At 48.5% G+C, this 22057-nt stretch overlaps 1 protein-coding gene across 1 annotated transcript in view; it reads left to right on the top strand.

The window, feature by feature from the left end:
• The first annotated feature begins 1222 nt into the window (after positions 1-1222).
• The window catches only part of LOC149449074 (uncharacterized), a 30497-nt gene continuing 9662 nt past the window's right edge, over positions 1223-22057 (top strand). The window contains exon 1 of the mRNA XM_089693846.1: positions 1223-1410. The gene's annotated coding sequence lies outside the window, so the exon portion shown is untranslated. The remainder of the gene's footprint in view (positions 1411-22057) is intronic.

The raw sequence follows: 22057 nt of genomic DNA, 5'->3' as shown, positions 1-22057 counted from the left end.
GGGTGCGCCTAAAGGAGAGGAGAGTAGGTGAAAATCTGATGGGTTGGGGCAGGGAGTTCCAGAGGATGGGTGACACCCTGGAGAAGTCCTGGAGGCGGGCATGAACCGAGTTTCTTGGTCTTCCCCCCAGCCCGGACACCACCCCCCATTGATTTCTCCGTCACATCCAACAACGCTACCATCAAACCCGCCCTGCAGGCCAGAGTACTGGGTGTCATTCTGGACTCCAACCTATCCTTCCAGCCCCAAGTCCAATCTTTAACAAACTCGTGCAGACTCCACCTCCGCAACATCGCCAAAATCCGCACGTTCCTAAACCCAGAAACCACTAAACAGCTCATCCACTCCCTCATCATATCACGACTCGACTACTGCAACTCCCTCCTCACTGGCCTGCCTCGCCGCTGGCTATCCCCTCTTCAGTCCATCCTGAACACGGCTGCCAGACTCATTCACCTTTCCAACCGCTCTGTCTCCGCCACCCCCCTCTGCCAATCCCTCCACTGGCTTCCGATTGTGCAACGGATCAAATTCAAAATCCTAACACTGACGTACAAAGCTGTCCACCATACTGCCCCGTACTACATCTCTGACCTAATATCCAAGTACCGCCCAACACCCACACTCCGCTCCTCACAAGACCTCCTTCTCTCTAGTTCCCTGGTCTCCTCCTCCCATGCCCGATGTAGTATGGAAGATGAGTCCTATGTACTAGGAATGGTCATTGGAAGGACAGAATAGGAGCCACATGATTTGCTGGCCAACCCCGTGACAGTATAGACTAGTGGGTGACATTGATTGAGATCTGCCCGCTGTGTGTATACAATCACCCGGCTAATGTCTAATATCAGGGGACAAAATGAGCCAGCATTCATATCAGACCAAGGGAAAATGGCCGCCGGAGGAGGGACAGGTGGGCTACAACAAAATGGAGGACAAAGATCTAATCCACTGCAATGTGATAACTGTACGAATATTGTATTAGACTAAGGGAAAATGGCCGCCGGAGGAAGGACAGGCGGGCTACAACAAAATGGAGGGAGATCTAATCCACTGTAATGTAATAACTGTGCATACATTGACAATAGAGGTTTACGAGCCGCCATCGTCTTTTGTTTTTCAGTTTTTTCCCCTGTTTTATGCTATTCAGCTATTTTTGGACCAGCACCATCTAGTGTCTGCTCTCCATGCTGCAGCCTCTGTATAAATCTGTCTGGAGTCACTTCCTATCTTTGTCACTTCCTGTTTGTGTCACTTCCTGTCCGGTTTCACTTCCTGTCCCGGGAACACTTTCCTCCTCTCAGCCATTTTAGATTGGCTTCCAGACGATCCTGTGATTGTCGGTCTCCATCCTGAACACACGGCCACCATAGGGCCAGCATGGGATCTTCTCCATGTCAGAGCACACGGGTAAGTCAGGTGGATCTCCTATTCCTGGTCCCGGCTCCTGTCCCTGCTATAGACAGATCAATATGCTGGTGTCTCTTGTTACTAAATGTAGATTGCCCCGCCCTGTGTCATTATACAAGGAGGGGGATTGTCCCGAGTGTATATTTGTTCAAATCAACTAGTCTACCTCCTGGTTTACTTCAGGACTGGTGTCTAGTCTTGTATGGTCGGCTGTGGTGTCTGTGGTCGGTGTTCGGACGGGGAAGCGGTAGTCTAACGGAAGTACTCAAGCGCAGTCTGGGTCGGTTCCGTTACATTGGTGGCAAGGTTGTGCTTCCTGGCTGTGAACACGTCCAAACCACTACCGGGATTCAAGATCAGGAAAGTAGATGTCGGTCACCCCAGTGGAGATATGGACCTGGCATCAGAGTTCCCGGGGTTGCTGCGGATCGTTCTTGCAGAATACCCCAGGACTGTGTCTGCGGATGAGTACCTGGAGCTCAGACAGCGGATTCAGGTGGTGCTTTAGAGTGGAGCTCTCCAGGTTGCTGGTATGGACAAGGGCAAATGCTATCCAAGCACAGGGGAATGGGCCAGGGACCATCGGAAGTTATGGATGCCATTCCTGGGAGAGTGACCCCAGGAGCAATGGGTGACTGAATTGGACAGGATGGTCCAGCAGGAGATAGAGCTGGACAACCAATATCAGTCTCTGTAATGGCATGAAAAGCAGAAATATTTAGGAGTGACAACAGAATTCTCTCTGAAGGGATAGGACTTTGGTGGTCCTGGATTGCTGTGGGAGAGCCTTACAAATCATTTTGTGTTTGGCAATGAAGGAGAACCTACCCTGGAGGACCTGCGAGAAGACAGAGAGGCTATGTTTGGTCTCACAGGGGTCTCAGAGCTTGAACCAGATCTGGAATACCTACTGATGAAAAAATAGGATCTGGAAAGGGCATACAGGCAACTGCTAAAACATGTTCAGCAGCATGCCCAAGAATCGGCAGTGGAAATTCCAGAGATTGCTGTCCCCAAACCTGAAGTGCTGACTAAAGGGCAGAGCTCTGCTAGCCGCTGCCCAGCACTGGTAACATCTTCTGGGTTCCACGGACAGGAGATGGCAAATGCCTATTCCCAGATACCAGTTCCAGAGACTGGGGATTTGATTGACTTTTCTGCGGAGGAGGAACCAGCCATCGCACCTCCAGCAGAAGAGCTGTCATCAGGACATGGCGTGGTTGACCTCTGCCCACAACAATCAGCACCGCAGGAGCTACAGGAAGAGGATGCAATCGGCACCTCACAACTGCATGAGCTGATGTCCGTGGATGGGACTTCGGTCTCCACTGACACAACCCCAGAAAAGGGTCTGGCATTGGGACAGGAGGATGTCAGCCTTACTTTGCGAACACTGGGGGATGTCCATCAAGTCAGAGTGGATGAGAATACAGTCACCACCTGGATACCCCAGGGATGCTGGGCAGTCAGCCCAGATCCCCCACAGCATGATGGAGTCGGCCCAGCCACCCTGTCTTCTCTCCAGTGGCTGAGAGGACTTCAGGGAGAAGGACCAGTCCGTACTTCTCCCCAGTGGCAGATATGTTCTACAAGAGAGGCAGAGGTTGGCTGAGTGAGTATTGCTATGTTTGGGACAATTTGTTTGGGGTACTGTGTCGGTGCTGGCATTGGGGGACTGGAAGTACAGACTAACTTCAGAGTCAACCTGTTTGGGGTCCCCTGCCAAAAGGGGAGATATGTGATGGGAGTCACTTTGGGTGGGGGCCCATGGAACCCAGCTTACTTTGGAGAGGTGGGAAGACCCCTGTCTAAGCTCTCCATATCCCTCTTATGTGTAAGTCACCCTGTGCCTGTTAGGGGTGCAGGGTGAGATGTCCTGATATTGTGTAGACATGTCTAGGGGGGGTGGGAGGTTGTTCATTGTTTAATGCCATGTGGTTGCATCTCATTGTTCTATTGTTTGTCTGGCTTGGGAGCAAACTATTATGGGATGTATGTGTTTGTGTGTATTGGTTGGTGGGGGGGGGGGTCTTCAGCGGCCCTCAATCCTGATGGGACTGTCTGCTGGTGTGAAGTTTGAATACCTTTTGTGTCTCCTGTTAATAAATGTAGATTCAATAATGTATATATAATCCTCCTGCGCTCAATGGAGTCCCTCAAATACTAAGCGGCTAGCACTCAAACTGGTACCCAACAGTCAAAAGATCAATATCATGTGATAGGTTAGTGTAGCGCTACAAACATAAGAGCATAATAAAAAACATATAATAATAGACACAATCTGAATGGCACACATCTCATAGTGCAATAAGGTGACCATGTGATGATAAAACAGAATAGATGTGAACATATGTGGCCCAAGCCCCACTCAGTAATGTGAGAAGTGAGTACTATACAGGTATGATAAGTGAGTACACAAAGTACATCACACGATATGATGGCGCTCAGCTGAAGACAGAACACAATGTAGGTGAGAACACAGTAAGCTTCAAGTGGAGTCACATCGCTGTATAAACGTTCATTAGGCTATAAGGTGGTGCTCAAGCTCAAAGCAGTAGAAAATGCAATAAAGCTGATCACACGATAAACGTCAAGTGATGGTGAGCGACTCTCCTCCTGTGGCTAAATTGCCCCCTCACCTCCACTCAGCAGCCCAAAGGGCCTGTACGGCTTTAAGATCACTCAGGATCTTGATCCAAAATTGCAGAAATCACCAGCAAGTCTCCCATGGACATCTCATCCGGTAAGGTAAGTAATCAGGGTACACTGGCTCCTGGTCTCAGCAGGATAAACCTCTCAACCGGGTGATAAAAGCACAGGAAGAATCTCTCAGAGCATATAAAGCCATACAATAGGTGCTTTTATTAAAAAAGTAAAGTTGTAAACTCACATGCTGTATAAGAAGCCACCATTCCATAGGGATGTATGGGTGTACTGCATGGGTTTCCTATTCACATTCAAGGTAGGCTAAGATGGCGGCCGTACCGGAAGTACGTCACCGCGGACCGGATGCTGCGTCACCACGTATCTATGCGTTGCGTCATGTGACTTCGTCAGGATCGTGACGACCATCACTTGAAGTTTATCATGTGATCCCCTTTATTGCATTTTCTTTGTGTACTCACTTATCATCCCTATATAGTACTCACTTCTCACATTACTGAGTGGGGCTTGGGCCACATATGTTCACATCTATTCTGTTTTATCATCACATGGTCACCTTATTGCACTATGAGATGTGTGCCATTCAGATTGTGTCTATTATTATATGTGTTTTATTATGCTCTTATGTTTGTAGCGCTACACTAACCTATCACATAATAAAAGTAGATTGCCCCGCCCAGGGTCATTATGCAGGGAGGGGGGACTGTCCGCGGGGTGCATATATCTTGTATCTGTGTTCAAATCAACTAGTCTACCTCCTGGTTTACTTCAGGACTGGTGTCTAGTCTTGTATGGGCGGCTGTGGTGTCTGTGGTCGGTGTTCGGACGGGGAAGTGGTATTCTAACAGAAGTACTCAAGCGCAGTCTGGGTCGGTTCCGTTACAGCTGTGTATGGGGGAGGGGCAAGAAGCTAAGGAAGATATATATGGGGGAAGGGTGAGAAGCTGGGGAAGGGTGAGAAGTTAGGGAGGGATGTGTATGGGGGAGGGGTGAGAAGCTCAGAAGGGGTGTATGGGGGAGGGGATGAGAAGCTGGGAAGGGATATATATATATGGGGGAGGGGTGAGAAGCTGGGAGGGATGTGTATGAGAGAGGTTTGAGAAGCTGGGGGGGTGTGTATAGGGGAGGGGTGAGAAGCTGAGGACGGATGTGTATAGGGGAGGGGTGAGAAGCTGAGGACGGATGTGTATGGGAGAGGGGTAAGAAGCTGAGGACGGATGTGTATGGGGGAGGGGTGAGATGCTGAGGACGGATGTGTATGGGGGAGGGGTGAGAAGCTGAGGAGGGATGTGTATGGGGGAGGGGTGAGAAGCTGAGGAGGGATGTGTATGGGGGAGGGGTGAGAAGCTGAGGAGGGATGTGTATGGGGGAGGGGTGAGAAGCTGAGGAAGGATGTGTATGGGGGAGGGGTGAGAAGCTTAGGAGGGTTGTGTATGGGGGAGGGGTGAGAATCTCCCTACATCTCCCCCTCATTGCTATCATCTCCCTGCTACTGCTCTCATCACCTCCCCACAATGCCTCTTCCACTCCTCCTTCTCATTTTCCTCTCCTCCGTTCCCAAAATCCATTCACTATATCCCTCTGCTCCTCCCATACATTTGTATATTGTGTCCTCACTGCTTCCCTCACCGCTCTACGGCACCCACCACCTCCTCCTATTACTCCACTCTCCCACTGACCCGAACACCTCCACTAGTAGTTTCTCACGCTCCTGCACATCCCGCTCCCATGCCACCTTTCTCACCCTTCTCCTCTTCCTAACCGTGGAGACATCTCCCCGATCCTGGCCCTCCACCACCTTCCTCACCCGCACAACACCCTCCCGCCTCCACGTCCTGCCCCAACCCCCCACAACTTAGTATCTGTCCCCCTGCTCCCTAAAATCTCCCCCCCATTTTCATGTGCACTCCTGAACGCCCGATCGGTGTGCAACAAGCTCACTGCCATCCACGACCTCTTTGTTTCCCGCTCCCTCAACCTCCTAGCGATCACAGAAACCTGGATCCAGCCCACTGACTCTACCTCCCCTGCTGCACTGTCCTACGGAGGTCTCACCTGGACCCACTCACCCAGGCCCAACGGTCGTAAAGGTGGTGGGGTTGGTCTGCTCCAGTCACCGCAGAGCACCTTCCGAGTTCTCCCAAACCCCCCCTCCCTATCCTTCTCCTCCTTCGAGGCCCACTGCATCCGACTATTCTCCCCAACCCCCCTGAAGATTGCTGTGATATACCGGCCTCCTGGATCCATACCCCGCTTCCTGGATGACTTTTCCTCCTGGCTACCCTTCTTCCTCTCCTCTGAGCTACCCACCATCATCCTTGGGGATTTCAACATCCCTGTCAACCTCGACAACCCGGCCACATCCCATCTCCTCCACTTAACCTCCTCCTTTGCACTTGCACAGTGCATACAATCCACCACCCACTCCAACGGTAATATCCTTGATCTCGTCTTCTCCAACCGCTGCGCTCCCCACAACCTCACTAACACCCCCTTCCCTCTCTCTGACCACAACCTGATCACCTTCTCTATCTCCTCGTCCTCCAACGCCTACCCCTCCAAATGTCACACTACTACCAGCCGTAACCTCCGCAACCTTAACCCTGCCCCCCTCCACTCTGCAGCTGATCAACTCCACGACAGCATCCTCCCCCTGTCCTGCCCCGACTTGGCTATGACTGCCTACAACAACGCGCTGTCAACAGCTCTTGACTCACTAGCGCCTTTAACCACACGCAACATCAGACCCCGACTGCTCCAGCCCTGGCAGACTGATCACACCAAAACCCTCAAACGACACAGTCGTGCCCTGGAGCAACTATGGCGCAAAACCAAATCCCAACAAGCCTTCACCCGCTACAAATCTGCCTTCCACACCTACACCTCCTCCCTCCACGCAGCCAAACAAGCCTACTTCCTTATCCTCATCAAGGCCTTCTCCTCCAATCCTCGCCGACTCTTCTCCACCTTCAACTCTCTACTCTCGCCACCTCCACCCAGCACCTCACTCACTGCCCTTGAGATTGCCAATCACTTCAAAAACAAGATTGACACAATTCGCAAGGACATTGCCGTAACTCACACGCCCTCTCAACCCGTCCCCTCTCACACAGCTATCCCCTCATCACCCCTCTCCCTCGACATAACCCGCAGGGACTTTGTCGCTGCTCAAACTCCCTCCAACCCCCTTCCCCCTCACACAGCTACCCCCTCATCCCCCCTCTCTCTCGACATAACCCACAGGGACTTCGTCGCTGCTCAAACTCCCTCCAACCCCGTTCCCCCTCACTCAACTACCCCTTCATCACCCCTCTCCCACGGCCCCACCACTGCTCTGACCCCCACTTCCACCCCACCCTACATTCCTCATACTGAAGCCCCCCTAACACTCCGCACCTTTGACCTTATTACCATCGAGGAAGCCTCCAAGATCCTCTCTGATGCCCGCCTTACCACCTGCCCCCTCGACCCTATCCCCTCACAACTCCTATGACCTCCCTCCCCCTCCATCCTACGCTCCCTCACCCACATCTTTAATATCTCCCTCTCCTCCGGCACTTTCCCTTCCCCTCTGAAACATGCACACATCACCCCCCTACTTTAAAAGCCCTCACTGGACCCCAATGACCCGAACAACCTCAGACCCATCTCCCTGCTCCCATTTACATCTAAACTCCTCGAGCGCCTAGTCTACACCCGCCTAAGCTCTCACCTCAATGACAACAACCTCCTCGATCCCCTACAGTCCGGCTTCCATCCCCTACACTCCACCGAAACCGCCTTACTGAAACTCTCCAACGACCTGCTAACCGCCAAAGCTAATGGCCATTATTCAGTGCTCCTACTCCTTGACCTCTCTGCGGCCTTCGACACAGTCGACCACTCCCTCCTCCTCAAAAAACTACACTCCCTTGGCCTCAGAGATTCTGCTCTCTCCTGGCTCACATCCTACCTGTCACAACGCTCTTTCAGCGTTACCTATAATGCTACCACCTCCCCCTCTCTCCCCCTCTCTGTTGGGGTCCCTCAAGGCTCTGTCCTCAGGCTCCTTCTCTTCTCCATCTACACCTCCTCCCTTGGCCAACTCATTCACTCTCACGGCTTCAACTACCACCTCTATGCCGACGACACACAAATCTATCTCTCAACCCCCCACCTCACCCCCTCGGTCTCCGCCTGAATCACAAGCCTACTGAGCGACATATCAGACTGGAAGTCGCTCTACTTCCTTAAACTGAACCTCTCCAAAACCGAGTTTCTTGTCTCCCCCCCCCCCCTGCCCGAACACCATCCCCCATTGACTTTTCCGTCACATCCAACAACGCCACCATCAAACCCGCCCTGCAGGCCAGAGTACTTGGTGTCATTCTGGACTCCAACCTATCCTTCCAGCCCCAAGTCCAATCTTTAACAAACTCGTGCAGACTCGACCTCCGCAACATCGCCAAAATACGCACGTTCCTAACCCCAGAAACCACTAAACAGCTCATCCACTCCCTCATCATATCACGACTCGACTACTGCAACTCCCTCCTCACTGGCCTGCCTTGCCGCTGGCTATCCCCGCTTCAGTCGATCCTGAATACGGCTGCCAGACTCATCCACCTTACCAACCGCTCCATCTCCGCCACCCCCCTCTGCCAATCCTTCCACTGGCCTCCACCCCCCTCTGCCAATCTCTCCACTGGCCTCCGCTCAGTGTCCGCCACCCCCCTCTGCCAATCCTTCCACTGGCTTCCGATTGCACAACGGATCAAATTCAAAATCCTAACACTGACGTACAAAGCTGTCTACCATACTGCCCCGAACTACATCACTGACCTAATATCCAAGTACCGCCCATCACGCACACTCCGCTCCTCACAAGACCTCCTTCTCTCTAGTTCCCTGGTCTCCTCCTCCCATGCCCACCTCCAGGACTTCTCCAGGGTGTCACCCATCCTCTGGAACTCCCTGCCGCAACCCATCAGATTATCACCTACTCTCCTCTCCTTTAGGCGCACCCTGAAAACCCATCTCTTCAGGGAAGCCTACCCCATCCCCTGCTAACCTGTTGACCTCCTCCACTCTTCCTACTACTCCATCCCCCACAGCTATCTCCTCCTGTGCCACCACTCCCCCCCCCCCCCTCCTAGATTGTAAGCTCGAAAGAGCAGGGCCCTCAATCCCCTCATGTTTTGCATTGTATTGGTATTGTTCTGTCACATGTTCTGTCCCCTCTGTAATGTACAGCGCTGAGCGAACTATTGGCGCTTTATAAATACTGTATAATAATAATAATAATAATCTGGGGAGGGATGTGTATGGGGGAGGGGTGAGAAGCTGAGGAGGGATGTGTATGGGGAAGGGGTGAGAAGCTGAGGAAGGATGTGTATGGGGGAGGGGTGAGAAGCTGGGAGGGATGTGTATGGGGGAGGGGCGAGAAGCTGGGAGGGATGTGTATGGGGGAGGGGCGAGAAGCTGGGAGGGATGTGTATGGGGGAGGGGCGAGAAGTTGGGAGGGATGTGTATGGGGAAGGGGTGAGAAGCTGAGGAAGGATGTGTATGGGGGAGGGGTGAGAAGCTGGGAGGGATGTGTATGGGGAAGGGGTGAGAAGCTGAGGAAGGATGTGTATGGGGGAGGGGTGAGAAGCTGAGGAGGGGTGTGTATGGGGGAGGGGTGAGAAGCAGGGGAGGGGTGTGTATGGGGGAGAGGTGAGAAGCTGAGGAGGGATGCGCATGGAGGAGGGGCGAGAATCTGGGGAAGGATGTGTATGGGGGAGGGGTGAGAAGCTGAGGAGGGATGTGTATGGGGGAGGGGTGAGAAGCTGAGGAGGGATGTGTATGGGGGAGGGGCGAAAAGCTGAGGAGGGATGTGTATGGGGGAGGGGCGAGAAGCTGAGGAGGGATGTGTATGGGGGAGGGGTGAGAAGCTGAGGAGGGATGTGTATGGGGGAGGGGTGAGAAGCTGGGGAGGGATGTGTATGGGGGAGGGGTGAGAAGCTGAGGAGGGATGTGTATGGGGGAGGGGTGAGAAGCTGAGGAGGGATGTGTATGGGGGAGGGGTGAGAAGCTGGGGAGGGATGTGTATGGGGGAGGGGTGAGAAGCTGAGGAGGGATGTGTATGGGGGAGGGGTGAGAAGCTGAGGAGGGATGTGTATGGGGGAGGGGTGAGAAGCTGGGGAGGGATGTGTATGGGGGAGGGGTGAGAAGCTGGGGAGGGATGTGTATGGGGGAGGGGCGAGAAGCTGGGGAGGGATGTTTATGGGGGGAGTGGTGAGAAGCTGAGGAGGGATGTGTATGGGGGAGGGGTGAGAAGCTGAGGAGGGATGTGTATGGGGGAGGGGTGAGAAGCTGAGGAGGGCTGTGTATGGGGGAGGGGCGAGGAGCTGGGGAGGGATGTGTATGGGGGAGGGGTGAGAAGCTGAGGAGGGATGTGTATGGTATCTATACTCCCACTGTGAGAGTACCAGAAATGATACTATAGAGCAGCAATGGGCAAACTACGGCCCGCGGGCCGTATACGGCCCGGCGGACCTTTTAATCCGGCCCGCGGAGCTAGGCTCCCGCAAGGCCAGTGGTCGGCAAGCCGCGGCTCTTTACAATAGATGCGGCTCTCCTGTGTGCCGGGCGCCCGCTCCCCTCCCTCCTCTCGGGCGGGCGACCTCCTCTCCTCCTCTCCCCTCCCCTCCTCTCGGATGGCCGCCCCCCCTCTCGGATGGCCGCCCCCTCCCTCCTCTCGGGCGTCAGGACTCTGCAGCTGTCAGGATGTAGGCGGGGCAGCCAGGATGTAGGCGGGGCAGCGTGACGAACTCTTCTCTCACAGTCCTCACTGAAGACCAGAACGGCGCGGGAATACGAGAGGAACGCGCAGAGGAGCAAAGGTAAGTGAATTGACACAGGGGGGACTTACTATATGGGGGACTTACTATATGGGGAATGAATTACTATATGGGGGACTTACTATATGGGGGATGAATTACTATATGGGGGACTTACTATATGGGGAATGAATTACTATAGGGGGGACTTACTATATGGGGAATGAATTACTATATGGGGGACTTACTATATGGGGAATGAATTACTATAGGGGGGACTTGCTATATTGGGAATGAATTACTATATGGGGGACTTACTATATGGGGAATGAATTACTATATGGAGGACTTACTATATGGGGAATGAATTACTATATGGGGGACTTACTATATGGGGGATGAATTACTATATGGGGGACTTACTTTATGGGGAATGAATTACTATATGGGGGACTTACTATATGGGGAATGAATTACTATATGGGGGACTTACTATATGGGGAATGAATTACTCTATGGGGGACTTACTATATGGGGAATGAATTACTATATGGGGGACTTACTATATGGGGAATGAATTACTCTATGGGGGACTTACTATATGGGGAATGAATTACTCTATGGGGGACTTACTATATGGGGAATGCATTACTATATGGGGGACTTACTATATGGGGAATGAATTACTATATGGGGGACTTACTATATGGGGGACTTACTATATGGGGGATGAATTACTATGTGGGGGATGAATTACTATGGGGGGGATGAATTACTATGTGGGGGATGAATTACTATGTGGGGGATGAATTACTATGTGGGGGATGAATTACTATGGGGGATGAATTACTATATGGGGGATGAATTACTATGTGGGGGATGAATTACTATGTGGGGGATGAATTACTATGTGGGGGATGAATTACTATGTGGGGGATGAATTACTATGTGGGGGATGAATTACTATGTGGGGGATGAATTGCTATATGGGGGACGAATTGCTATATGGGGGACGAATTGCTATATGGGGGACGAATTGCTATATGGGGGATGAATTACTATGGGGGATGAATTACTATATGGGGGATTAATTACTATGCTTACTATGGGGGAATATTACTATACTTACTATGGATGACACATACACATCATTCATCTACTCTTGGTCCGGCCCCCGGGTCCAATATATGAACCCATTGCGGCCCTCAAGTCAAAAAGTTTGCCCACCCCTGCTATAGAGTATATAACATGTTTCACTCCCTACATTCACTCCCCCCTTGATACTATAGCACTGTCCTCTTGCTGAAGTTAAAGTAGAGCTCCACCCAAAAGGGGAAGTGCTGCTTTAACTAGTTGATGACCGCAGGTAGCCAAATGACGTCTGCACTGTGGCTGGCCAGTCCTGGGAGGCCGTCCTATGATGTCCTCCCAGAACGCGCTCTCCTGCGTGCCCCCCGTGATCTCCGTGATTGCCGTGTCCTATGACACGCTGGTCATCAGGAAATGCAATTGCCGGGTCTTGACTGCACTTTCCTCACCCTGTCAGAGCATGAGGAAAGTACTGCTGGCAGTTGTCAGAGGAGGGATCGGCATCGATCATTGATGATCAGTGCCTTGAGGATCGGTGCCCAGCAGAGCCACCTACCAGTGCCGCCCACAAGTGCCCAGCAGTGTCACCCACCTTTGCCCAGCAGTGCCGCCAGTCAGTGCCCAGCAGTGCTGCCTATGAGTGCCGACTATCAGTACCCATCATCAGTGCTGCCTATCAGTGCCAGCTCATCAGTGTCACCTATCAGTGCCGCCTATCAGTGCAGCCTCATCAACGCACATCAGTGAAGTAGAACAATTACCTGTTTGCTAAATTTTAAAATAGAAACAAACTTTTTTTTTTCAAATTTTTTGAAAAATGTATGAATGAATCTTAATGTATGAAGATATTTTTTTGTAGTGTACAAATTACAACCTGTATGTTACCTCTAAGGGTTGTACCCCTTCTGACTTACTGTTTGTCAAGACTCTAGAAGTAGCTCTATAGGTCCACAGTTTGGGGTTCCCTAGGGTGCGGGATCTAAGCTCCAGTCTGCTTGTTCACCAGAGCCCCTGATGGTGGGGATGGACTTGGAGCAGGCTGAGACCAGGTCGCGGCCCCCAGGTATGTCCAGGAGACCGCTAGTGTCACATACTTTAGTAGTGAGCCTGACGTGAGGAGGCAGAGCAGGCCAGAGCAGGATGCGGATGGATCCGTGCGGCAGGTAGCGGAGTCAGGCGGGCCGGGTTTTGTATCCAAGAAGGCAGAGAAGACCAGAGAAGTAGGCAGAAGGATAGTCGGGTCACAGGCCAGGTTCAGCAACAGGAGGTCAGAATGATCAGGAGCAGCCAGAAGAATATCCAGAGACAAGCCAGGGGTCAGGGCAGGAGAAGGTCAATGGTAGTCAGGAGCAGGCTAGGTTCGGCAACAGGAAACAACTCAGAGTCAGGAATCACAGGCAAAGGAATAAGACCATACGGCAATTTGGATCCTGCAGTGGCCCGTTTAAATAGCCCGCCCAGCGTTGAAAGGCGTGCCTTGGTCCTAGTGCCTGCCCGGTGCTGTCATTGGTGACAGGTGCGCCTGGGTCTTAGTGCCCGCCTGCCTGTATGTCTTATCGGGATGCTGCGCATGCACATATTCGTGCGATCTTCCCTGACATTGCCCCCCCCTTATGGGCATCCTCTGGATGCCCAATTGGCTCCTCTTTTGCGGGTGACTGCGAAAAAATTCCTGAACTAGGTCTGTGGCATGAACATTCTGAGCTGGTTCCCATGAGTTTTCCTCCGGACCATACCCCTTCCACTTAATAAAGTACTGTGTCTGACCCCTCCTTTTCCTACAGTCCACAACAGCCTTGACCTCAAATTCCTCTTCCCTGTCCACGTCTATGGACTCGGCGCGCCTTGACCTATGACTAGGAAATGGATCGGGTACGGCAGGTTTCAACAGTGACACGTGGAAAACTGGGTGTACTCTAATGGACTCCGGAAGTGCCAATTCATATGTGACTTTAATTCTGTGTCTTATCAAGAATGGGCCCACAAACCTTGGTGCCAACTTCCTCGAAGGGCACGCCATCTTCAGATTAGTTGTAGCCAGCCAGACCTGGTCTCCCAGATGCAGAATCAGTTCTTCCCTTCTCTTTCTGTCGAAGACCCTCTTGTTGTCTTCCTGGGCTTTTGCGACCGCCTCTTGTAACAATTTATTGTTAGAGACAAAGAAATTTAGTATATTCTGAGCAGCAGGAACGGAAGTTTGTGGGACCAGGTCAGGTAAAAAGGTAGGGTGGAACCCATAGTTAGCAAAAAATGGTGATTGTTTAGTGGCAGAATGGCTAACATTGTTATATGTGAACTCTGCCAGAGGTAAGATTGCCACCCAGTAGTCTTGGAGGAAGGATGTGTAACAACTGATGTATTGTTCCAGGGTCTGATTGGTTCGTTCGGTTTGCCCGTTTGTTTATTTGTGGGTGGTAGGCAGAGGAAAAGGATAACTTGATTTCCAGGGTTTCGCATAGCGCTTTCCAAAATCTCGAAGTAAATTGTACCCTTCGGTCCGAGACAATGTTCACAGGAACTCCATGGAGTCTTACGATTTCTTTAATGAAAATCCGAGCAGTCTCAGAAGCAGAGGGTGTATTCCTTAGTGGCAAAAATTGGGCCATTTTTGATAACCGGTCCACAACCACAAAAATAGCAGTATGTCCTTGGGAAGGCGGAAGTTCCACTATAAAGTCCATGGATATCATTTTCCAAGGCCTATCAGGCACTGGTAGAGGTTTAAGTAAACCCCAGGCCTTGTTTCGAGTGGTCTTGTTCCGATTGCAGATGGCACAAGTCCTTACATATGTTTTGCAATCCTTAGCCATATTCGGCCACCAGAACGAGCGTTGGGCCAATTCCAATGTCTTGGAAACCCCGAAGTGACCTGCTTAACGGGTGATCATGGCAGTAACCCAGAACAAGAATTCTTGCCTCTTCGGGTACCAAAATTTGCTCCCCTTTCCATAAAAGCCCTTCCCTGTTCTGTGCAGTGATTCCAGGTGGACTAGAGGCTCCTACTGAGGCCTGCTGCAATTGAGACAGAAGTTCAGACTTTAATAGCAAGAAATTCCCTGCTGGTAGAATGGTGTCCAGTTTTGCTGATTCTTTTGGATCCTCGAACATACGTGAAAGCGCATCTGGTTTAGTGTTTTTGGATCCTGGCCTGTAGGTGATGTGAAAAATGAATCTGGAGAAAAACAGTGCTCATCTAGCCTGGCGTGGTTTGTGACGTTTAGCAGTCCTAAATATTCTAAATTCTTGTGATCGCTATATATCAGAATTGGATGTATGGCCCCTTCCAGCAGGTATCTCCATTCTTCCAGTGCTGTCTTTATTGCCAAGAGTTCTCGGTCCCCAATGTTGTACAGTTGCAAGAAAAAGTATGTGAACCCCTGATGATTACGTGGAGTTTTGCATGAATTGGGCATAAAATGTGCTCTGAACGTCATCTAAGTCACAACAATAGAAGAACACAGTCTGCTGAACATAATATTACACAAACATTAGATGTTGCCATGGTTTAATTGCACATAACATGTAAACATTCACAGTGCAGGGAGGAAAAAGTATGTGAGGCCCTAGCTTAATGACTTCTCTCATAGCTAATTGGAGCCAGGAGTGAGCCAACCTTGACTGCAATCAGTGTGATGATATTGGATGTGTTGCTGACAGCTGTCCTGCCCTTAAAAAACACACACCTGTTTTGGGTTTACTGGTTTCAAGAAGCACTGTCTGATGTGAACCATGCCTCGCAGAAAAGAGCTTTTAGAAGACCTACGATCAAGAATTGTTGACTTGCATGAAGCTGGAAAGGGTTAGAAAAGTATCTCCAAAAGCCTTGATGTTCATGTGTTCACGGTAAGACAGACTGTCTACAAATGGAGAAAGTTTAGCACTGTTGCTACTCTCCCTAGGCGTGGTCGTCCTGTAAAAATTACTGCAAGAGCCCAGCGCAGAATGCTGCATGAGGTAAAGAAGAATCCCAGAGTGTCAGCTAAAGACCTACAGAAATCTCTGGCACATGCTAACATTTTTGTTGACACATCTACAATAAGGAAAACATGAAACAAGAATGGAGTACATGGGAGGACACCACGGAGGAAGCCATTGCTGTCCAAAAAGAAAATTGCAGCACGTTTGAAGTTTGCAAAAGAGCACCTGGATGTTCCACAGCACTACTGGCAGAATATACTGTGGACAGATGAAACCAAGATTGAGTTGTTTGGGAAGAACACACAACACTATGTGTGGAGAAAAAAAGGCACAGCACACCAACATCAAAACCTCATCCCCACTGTAAAACATGGCGGAGGGAGCATCATGGTTTGGGGCTGCTTTGCTGCCTCAGGGCCTGGACGGATTGTTGTCATTGATGGGAAAATTAATTCCAGGGTTTATCACGACATATTGCAGGAAACCGTACGACCATCTGTCCACCAACTGAAGCTCTGCAGAGGATGGGCGATGCAACAGGACAATGACCTAAAGCATACAAGTCATTCAACAAAACAATGGCTGCAACAGCACAGAATACGCCTTCTGGAGTGGCCCAGTCAGAGTCCTGACCTCAACCCGATTGAAATGCTGTGGCATGACCTTAGGGGAGCGATTCACACCAGACATCCCAAGAATATTGCTACACTGAAACAGTTTTGTGAAGAGGAGTGGTCCAAAATTACTCCAGATCGTTGTGCAGGTCTGATCTGCAACTACAGGAAACGTTTGGTTGAGGTTATTGCTGCCAAAGGAGGGTCAACCAGTTATTAAGTCCAAAGGTTCACATACTTTTTCCTCCCTGCACTGTGAATGTTTACATGTTATGTGCAATTAAACCATGGCAACATCTAATGTTTGTGTAGTATTATGTTCAGCAGACTGTGTTCTTCTATTGTTGTGACTTAGATGACGTTCAGAGCACATTTTATGCCCAATTCATGCAAAACTCCACGTAATCCCAAGGGGTTCACATACTTTTTCTTGCAACTGTAGTTCCTTTCAGCTGAGGTAAGTTTCCTAGAGAAGAAGGCTACTGGATGCATTAGTTCCTTCAGGCCTTTCCTTCATGAAAGAACTGCCCCTACTGTGTTTTCGGACGCATCTACTTCCAAGGTGTAAGGAAGAGAGGAGTCTGCATGGCTTAAGATGGGGGCTGCTGTGGAGCCTGAGCATGGCGGCAAGAGAGAGACCGATGTAGGATCTCCCTCTGTAAGGCAGTCACCTTCCCCTCAATGCTCCCCGTGAATGCTGCTGGAGATGCCTAGGATGCCCTACCTGTAAGTGGGATCCCACCGGTGAAGTGAGGAGGACGGAGTGTCGTGGGTCGTTTGAGGTGGGACGGCTGGAGCCTCCAGTCTGAGATAGAGAGCAGCTGGGAGCCCGGAGGACGCAGGACGGCCATGTGACCCCCGCAAGGGATCTCTGGGAGGAAGAGAAGCCGGCCGGCATTCCCAAGCAGAAAGGAGGCATCTGCTTCTCACTGACAGCTGTGAGTGGAGACAGATACAAGCAGGACCCTGACACCGACTTAACAGAGAAGCACTCTGCCTGCTATCTGTCAAAGAGATCAGGTGAAGGAAGAGGAATGTGACCTGGAGGAATCCCCCTAGAAGGGAAATAAAGACAGACAACAGAGAAGGAACCTGGAGAATCGCCTCACTGAAAAAGCAGCTGGAAGGAGGGTGAGTGATAATGTCTGGACTGTATACTGAACCTGTATGTGGAATATAGAGGTTGAAGCAAAGAAGGAACACACGGAGGAATAGGGGGATTCCCAAGGGGACAGAAGAAAATTTTAATTCTCCCAAGGATAATTTTTAGCACAGGTCCTAGAGCTTAGAGAAAAGGGACTGAATTTATAACAAATATGAAGAGCAAAAATAGTAAAGGGAGTGGTCCCAAGCACCCCCAATCTGGAACGATTAGGAAATATACGTCCCAGGGAAATGTGACCCTAGAAAGATCTCAGAAGGCTTCTGAAAGGAGTATAATGGAAAACAGCCTAGATAATAGCACCAGGTCTTCTGAGGAAATGAACAATAATAATCAACAAACATCAGAGGGAATAAAGTCCAGAGAAAATGAAGGAGAATTACAAATCCCAAATAAAAAGGAGATGGCAGAAATGTTTAAAAATCTGGAAAAATCTATTAAACAAGAGATGGGGATTATCCGTAATGATTTGGGACATTTATTATCCAGAGTAGAAGAAATGGAGGAAAAAATTAAAAAACATGCTCAAGCTATTCCAGAGTTAAAAAATCAGATAATGGAGATGAGGAAAGAACAATAAAAGCCGCAATATAACTTGGAGATACAAGGTAACAAGCATAGGAAAAATAATCTTAGGATAAAAGGAGTCCCGGAGCTCACACAAGGAGAAGATTTAAAAGGGACAATATGTAAAATCTTAAACTCCATTACGGATAAACCCAGTACCGAGAAATATGAATTGGACAATGTATATAGGATAAGAAGGTTCCAACGGGATCGGGTGGAAGAGAAACCGAGAGATGTAGTTGTACAATTGTATAAATATGGAGATAGAGAAGAGGTATGGAAGAAGACAAAAGGAAGAGCCAGTATTATATATGGAGGAAAAAATATACAAATTTTTGCAGACCTGACAGCTGAAACATTGTGGAGAAAGAGATCACTGAAACCACTTCTAGAACAGATGAAAAAACAGAATATACAATATAGACGGAGTAGCCCGACGTGTTTAATGGGATGGAAGAATGGAGTCACTGCATACCTGAGATTTCCTGAAGAACTAAGAGACTTTTTTGATAAACTTAATATTCAGAAAATAGAGATCCCAGGTTGGGAGGAGGAAGAAGGGAGAAGTGCTATGAGAAAAGAGGAATGGCAGCTAGTTAGAAGGAGAAATAGAGAAATGACAGATAGGGGGGCATTGGGGGAATGGAGGGAAGGTGAGCCGCACATGGTCAGAGACCAGGGTTAAAAATCAAACGTGGCATTATGTCCACAAATGATTAGAAGGCAAATAGTAGGCCTAATGGGGGGGGAGAAGGAGGGGGGAGATGGGGGGCATGGGAGGGGGGGAATAGGGGGGTGGATACTCTGCGAGATAAGAGAAATAGGAAAGAGGAAGGGCAGGAGGATGAAGGAATTAAAAGGAGTAGGGTAAGATGGAAGAAATCCAATTTATAACTTCTAATGTAAAGGGGTTGTGTTGTCCCGGGAAGAGATTTAGGTTATTTAAAGAACTACAACATAGAACATCTTCGGTGGTATTTCTACAGGAAACACACTTAGAGGTGGAGTCAAAGGTTAGGCTGAAGACTAGATATTTCCCGACATGGTATTATGCGGACTCGCCAATTAAAAGAGCAAAAGGGGTTGCTATAGGTTTCGCAAAGAATATAAGGTTTGAGGTGGAGAAGAGAATTGCGGATCCGGAGGGAAGGTTTTTGAGGGGTAAATTACAGAGAATTGAGTGTACAATAGCTAGTATATACTGTCCAAATAAGAAACCGGAGATATTCTTGAGAGGTGTATTGAAAAAATTGATGGATTTTAAAAGGGGTTGTATGATAATAGCTGGAGACTTTAATATCTGTATGGACCTGCGGATGGATACTAACTCCCATGTGAGAAGGGAAGAGAGCAGGTCCTTGAGATTATTAAAGAAACTGATGCATGAGTGTCAATTAGTCGATATATGGAGAATCAGGAATATGAAAGATAGAGACTATACCTTTTTTTCACATGTACATGAGATCTATTCTAGACTGGATTATATATTGGTAGAACATCGATTTATAGAGTCTGTAGTAGAAGTAAAAATCGGAGGAAGTACTTTGTCGGATCATGCCCCTGTTGCAATGAAGTCAAGATGGGGTAGAGAAGAGAGAGGAGGTTATGACTGGCGGATGAATGAGGCACTCCTTATGGATGAAGAGACCGATCGAAAGATCGAGAGGGAAATTAAATGTTTTTTTGAGGAAAATGAAACAGAGGATGTGTTGATTGCAACAGTGTGGGAGGCCCACAAAGCCTACATTAGAGGACTACTCATTGCAATAGGGGCAAAAAAGAAAAAAGAAAGGAGATTAATAGACTACTAAATGAAATATATGATCTCGAAAAGGCTCATAAAAGGGAAATGTTTAAAGAGATAATGCAGAAAATAATAAAGAAGAAAGAAGAACTAGAGAATGTAATGGAGGAGGAAAAGAAAAGAGTCTTTAACAAAGTAACAAGTGAAAGGTATAGATGGGGAGATAAGCCGGGAAAATATTTAATGAGAACTCTAAGGAAAAAGAAAAATAGGAATTATATAGAGAAAATAAGAAACCCTAAGGGTGAATTAGTGCACTCAACTAAAGACATCGCTAGAGCATTTAAGGATTACTATAATGAGTTATATAATATCATACCGCAGGATATAATAAATAAAACTGAAACAGTAAATAGAGAAAAAAGAAGAACATACTTAAAAGAGGCAGGTCTACCAAAACTCAGCGAAATACAATTGAATTCCCTAGAAGCAGAAATCACATTAGAGGAAATAAAAACAGCGTTAAAAGGTACTGCGGTGGGGAAAAGCCCGGGCCCAGATGGATATACGGTAAAATATTACAAAAAATATGGTGAGTTATTAATACCCAAGTTGAAGATATACAGTGGGGATCGAAAGTTTGGGCACCCCAGCTAAAAATTTGTATTAATGTGCACAAAGAAGCCAAGGAAAGATGGAAAAATCTCCAAAAGGCATCAAATTACAGATTAGACATTCTTATAATATGTCAACAAAAGTTAGATTTTATTTCCATCATTTACACTTTCAAAATAACAGAAAACAAAAAAATGGCGTCTGCAAAAGTTTGGGCACCCTGCAGAATTTATAGCATGCACTGCCCCCTTTGCCAAGCTGAGAGCTGCCAGTGTCATGGATTGTTCTCAATCATCGTCTGGGAAAACCAGGTGATGTCAATCTTAAAGGTTTTAAATGCCCAGACTCATCTGACCTTGCCCCAACAATCAGCACCATGGGTTCTTCTAAGCAGTTGTCTAGAAAACTAAAACTGAAAATAGTTGACGCTCACAAAGCTGGAGAAGGCTATAAGAAGATAGCAAAGCGTTTTCAGATGTCAATATCCTCTGTTCGGAATGTAATTAAGAAATGGCAGTCATCAGGAACAGTGGAAGTTAAAGCAAGATCTGGAAGACCAAGAAAAATATCAGACAGAACAGCTCGCAGGATTGTGAGAAAAACAATTAAAAACCCATGTTTGACTGCACAATCCCTCCAGAAAGATCTGGCAGACACTGGAGTTGTGGTCACTATTCCACTATAAAGAGATACTTGTACAAATATGGTCTTCATGGAAGAGTCATCAGAAGAAAACCTCTTCTACGTCCTCACCACAAAAATCATTGTTTGAACTTTGCAAATGAACATATAGACAAGCCTGATGTATTTTGGAAACAAGTTCTGTGGACCAATGAGGTTAAAATTGAACTTTTTGGCCAGAATGAGCAAAGGTACGTTTGGAGAAGAAGGGGCACAGAATTTAATGAAAAGAACCTCTGTCCAACTGTTAAGCATGGGGTTGGATCAATCATGCTTTGGGGTTGTGTTGCAGCCAGTGGCACAGGGAACATCTCACGAGTAGAAGGAAAAATGGATTCAATAAAATTTCAGCAAATTTTGGATGGTAACTTGATGCCATCTGTGAAAAAGCTGAAGTTAAAGAGAGGATGGCTTCTACAAATGGATAATGATCCTAAACACACCTCGGGATTACATCAAGAGGCGTAAACTGAAGGTTTTACCATGGCCTTCACAATCTCCTGACCTCAACATAATTGAAAATCTATGGATAGATCTTAAAAGAGCAGTGCGTGACAGACAGACCAGAAATCTCAAAGAACTGGAAGACTTTTGTAAGGAAGAATGGGCAAAGATACCTCAAACAAGAATTGAAAGACTCTTGGCTGGCTACAAAAAGCGTTTACAAGCTGTGATACTTGCCAAAGGGGGCAGTACAAGATATTAACTCTGCAGGGTGCCCAAACTTTTGCAGACGCCATTTTTTTGTTTTCTGTTATTTTGAAAGTGTAAATGATGGAAATAAAATCTAACT

The sequence above is a fragment of the Staurois parvus genome, unplaced genomic scaffold, assembly GCF_062004578.1.
Source record: "Staurois parvus isolate SC_StPar_1 unplaced genomic scaffold, SC_StPar_1.0 ptg000637l, whole genome shotgun sequence".
NCBI lineage: Eukaryota > Metazoa > Chordata > Amphibia > Anura > Ranidae > Staurois > Staurois parvus.
Note: the sequence above shows the minus strand (reverse complement) of the source record. Positions and strands in the feature narration are given on the sequence as shown.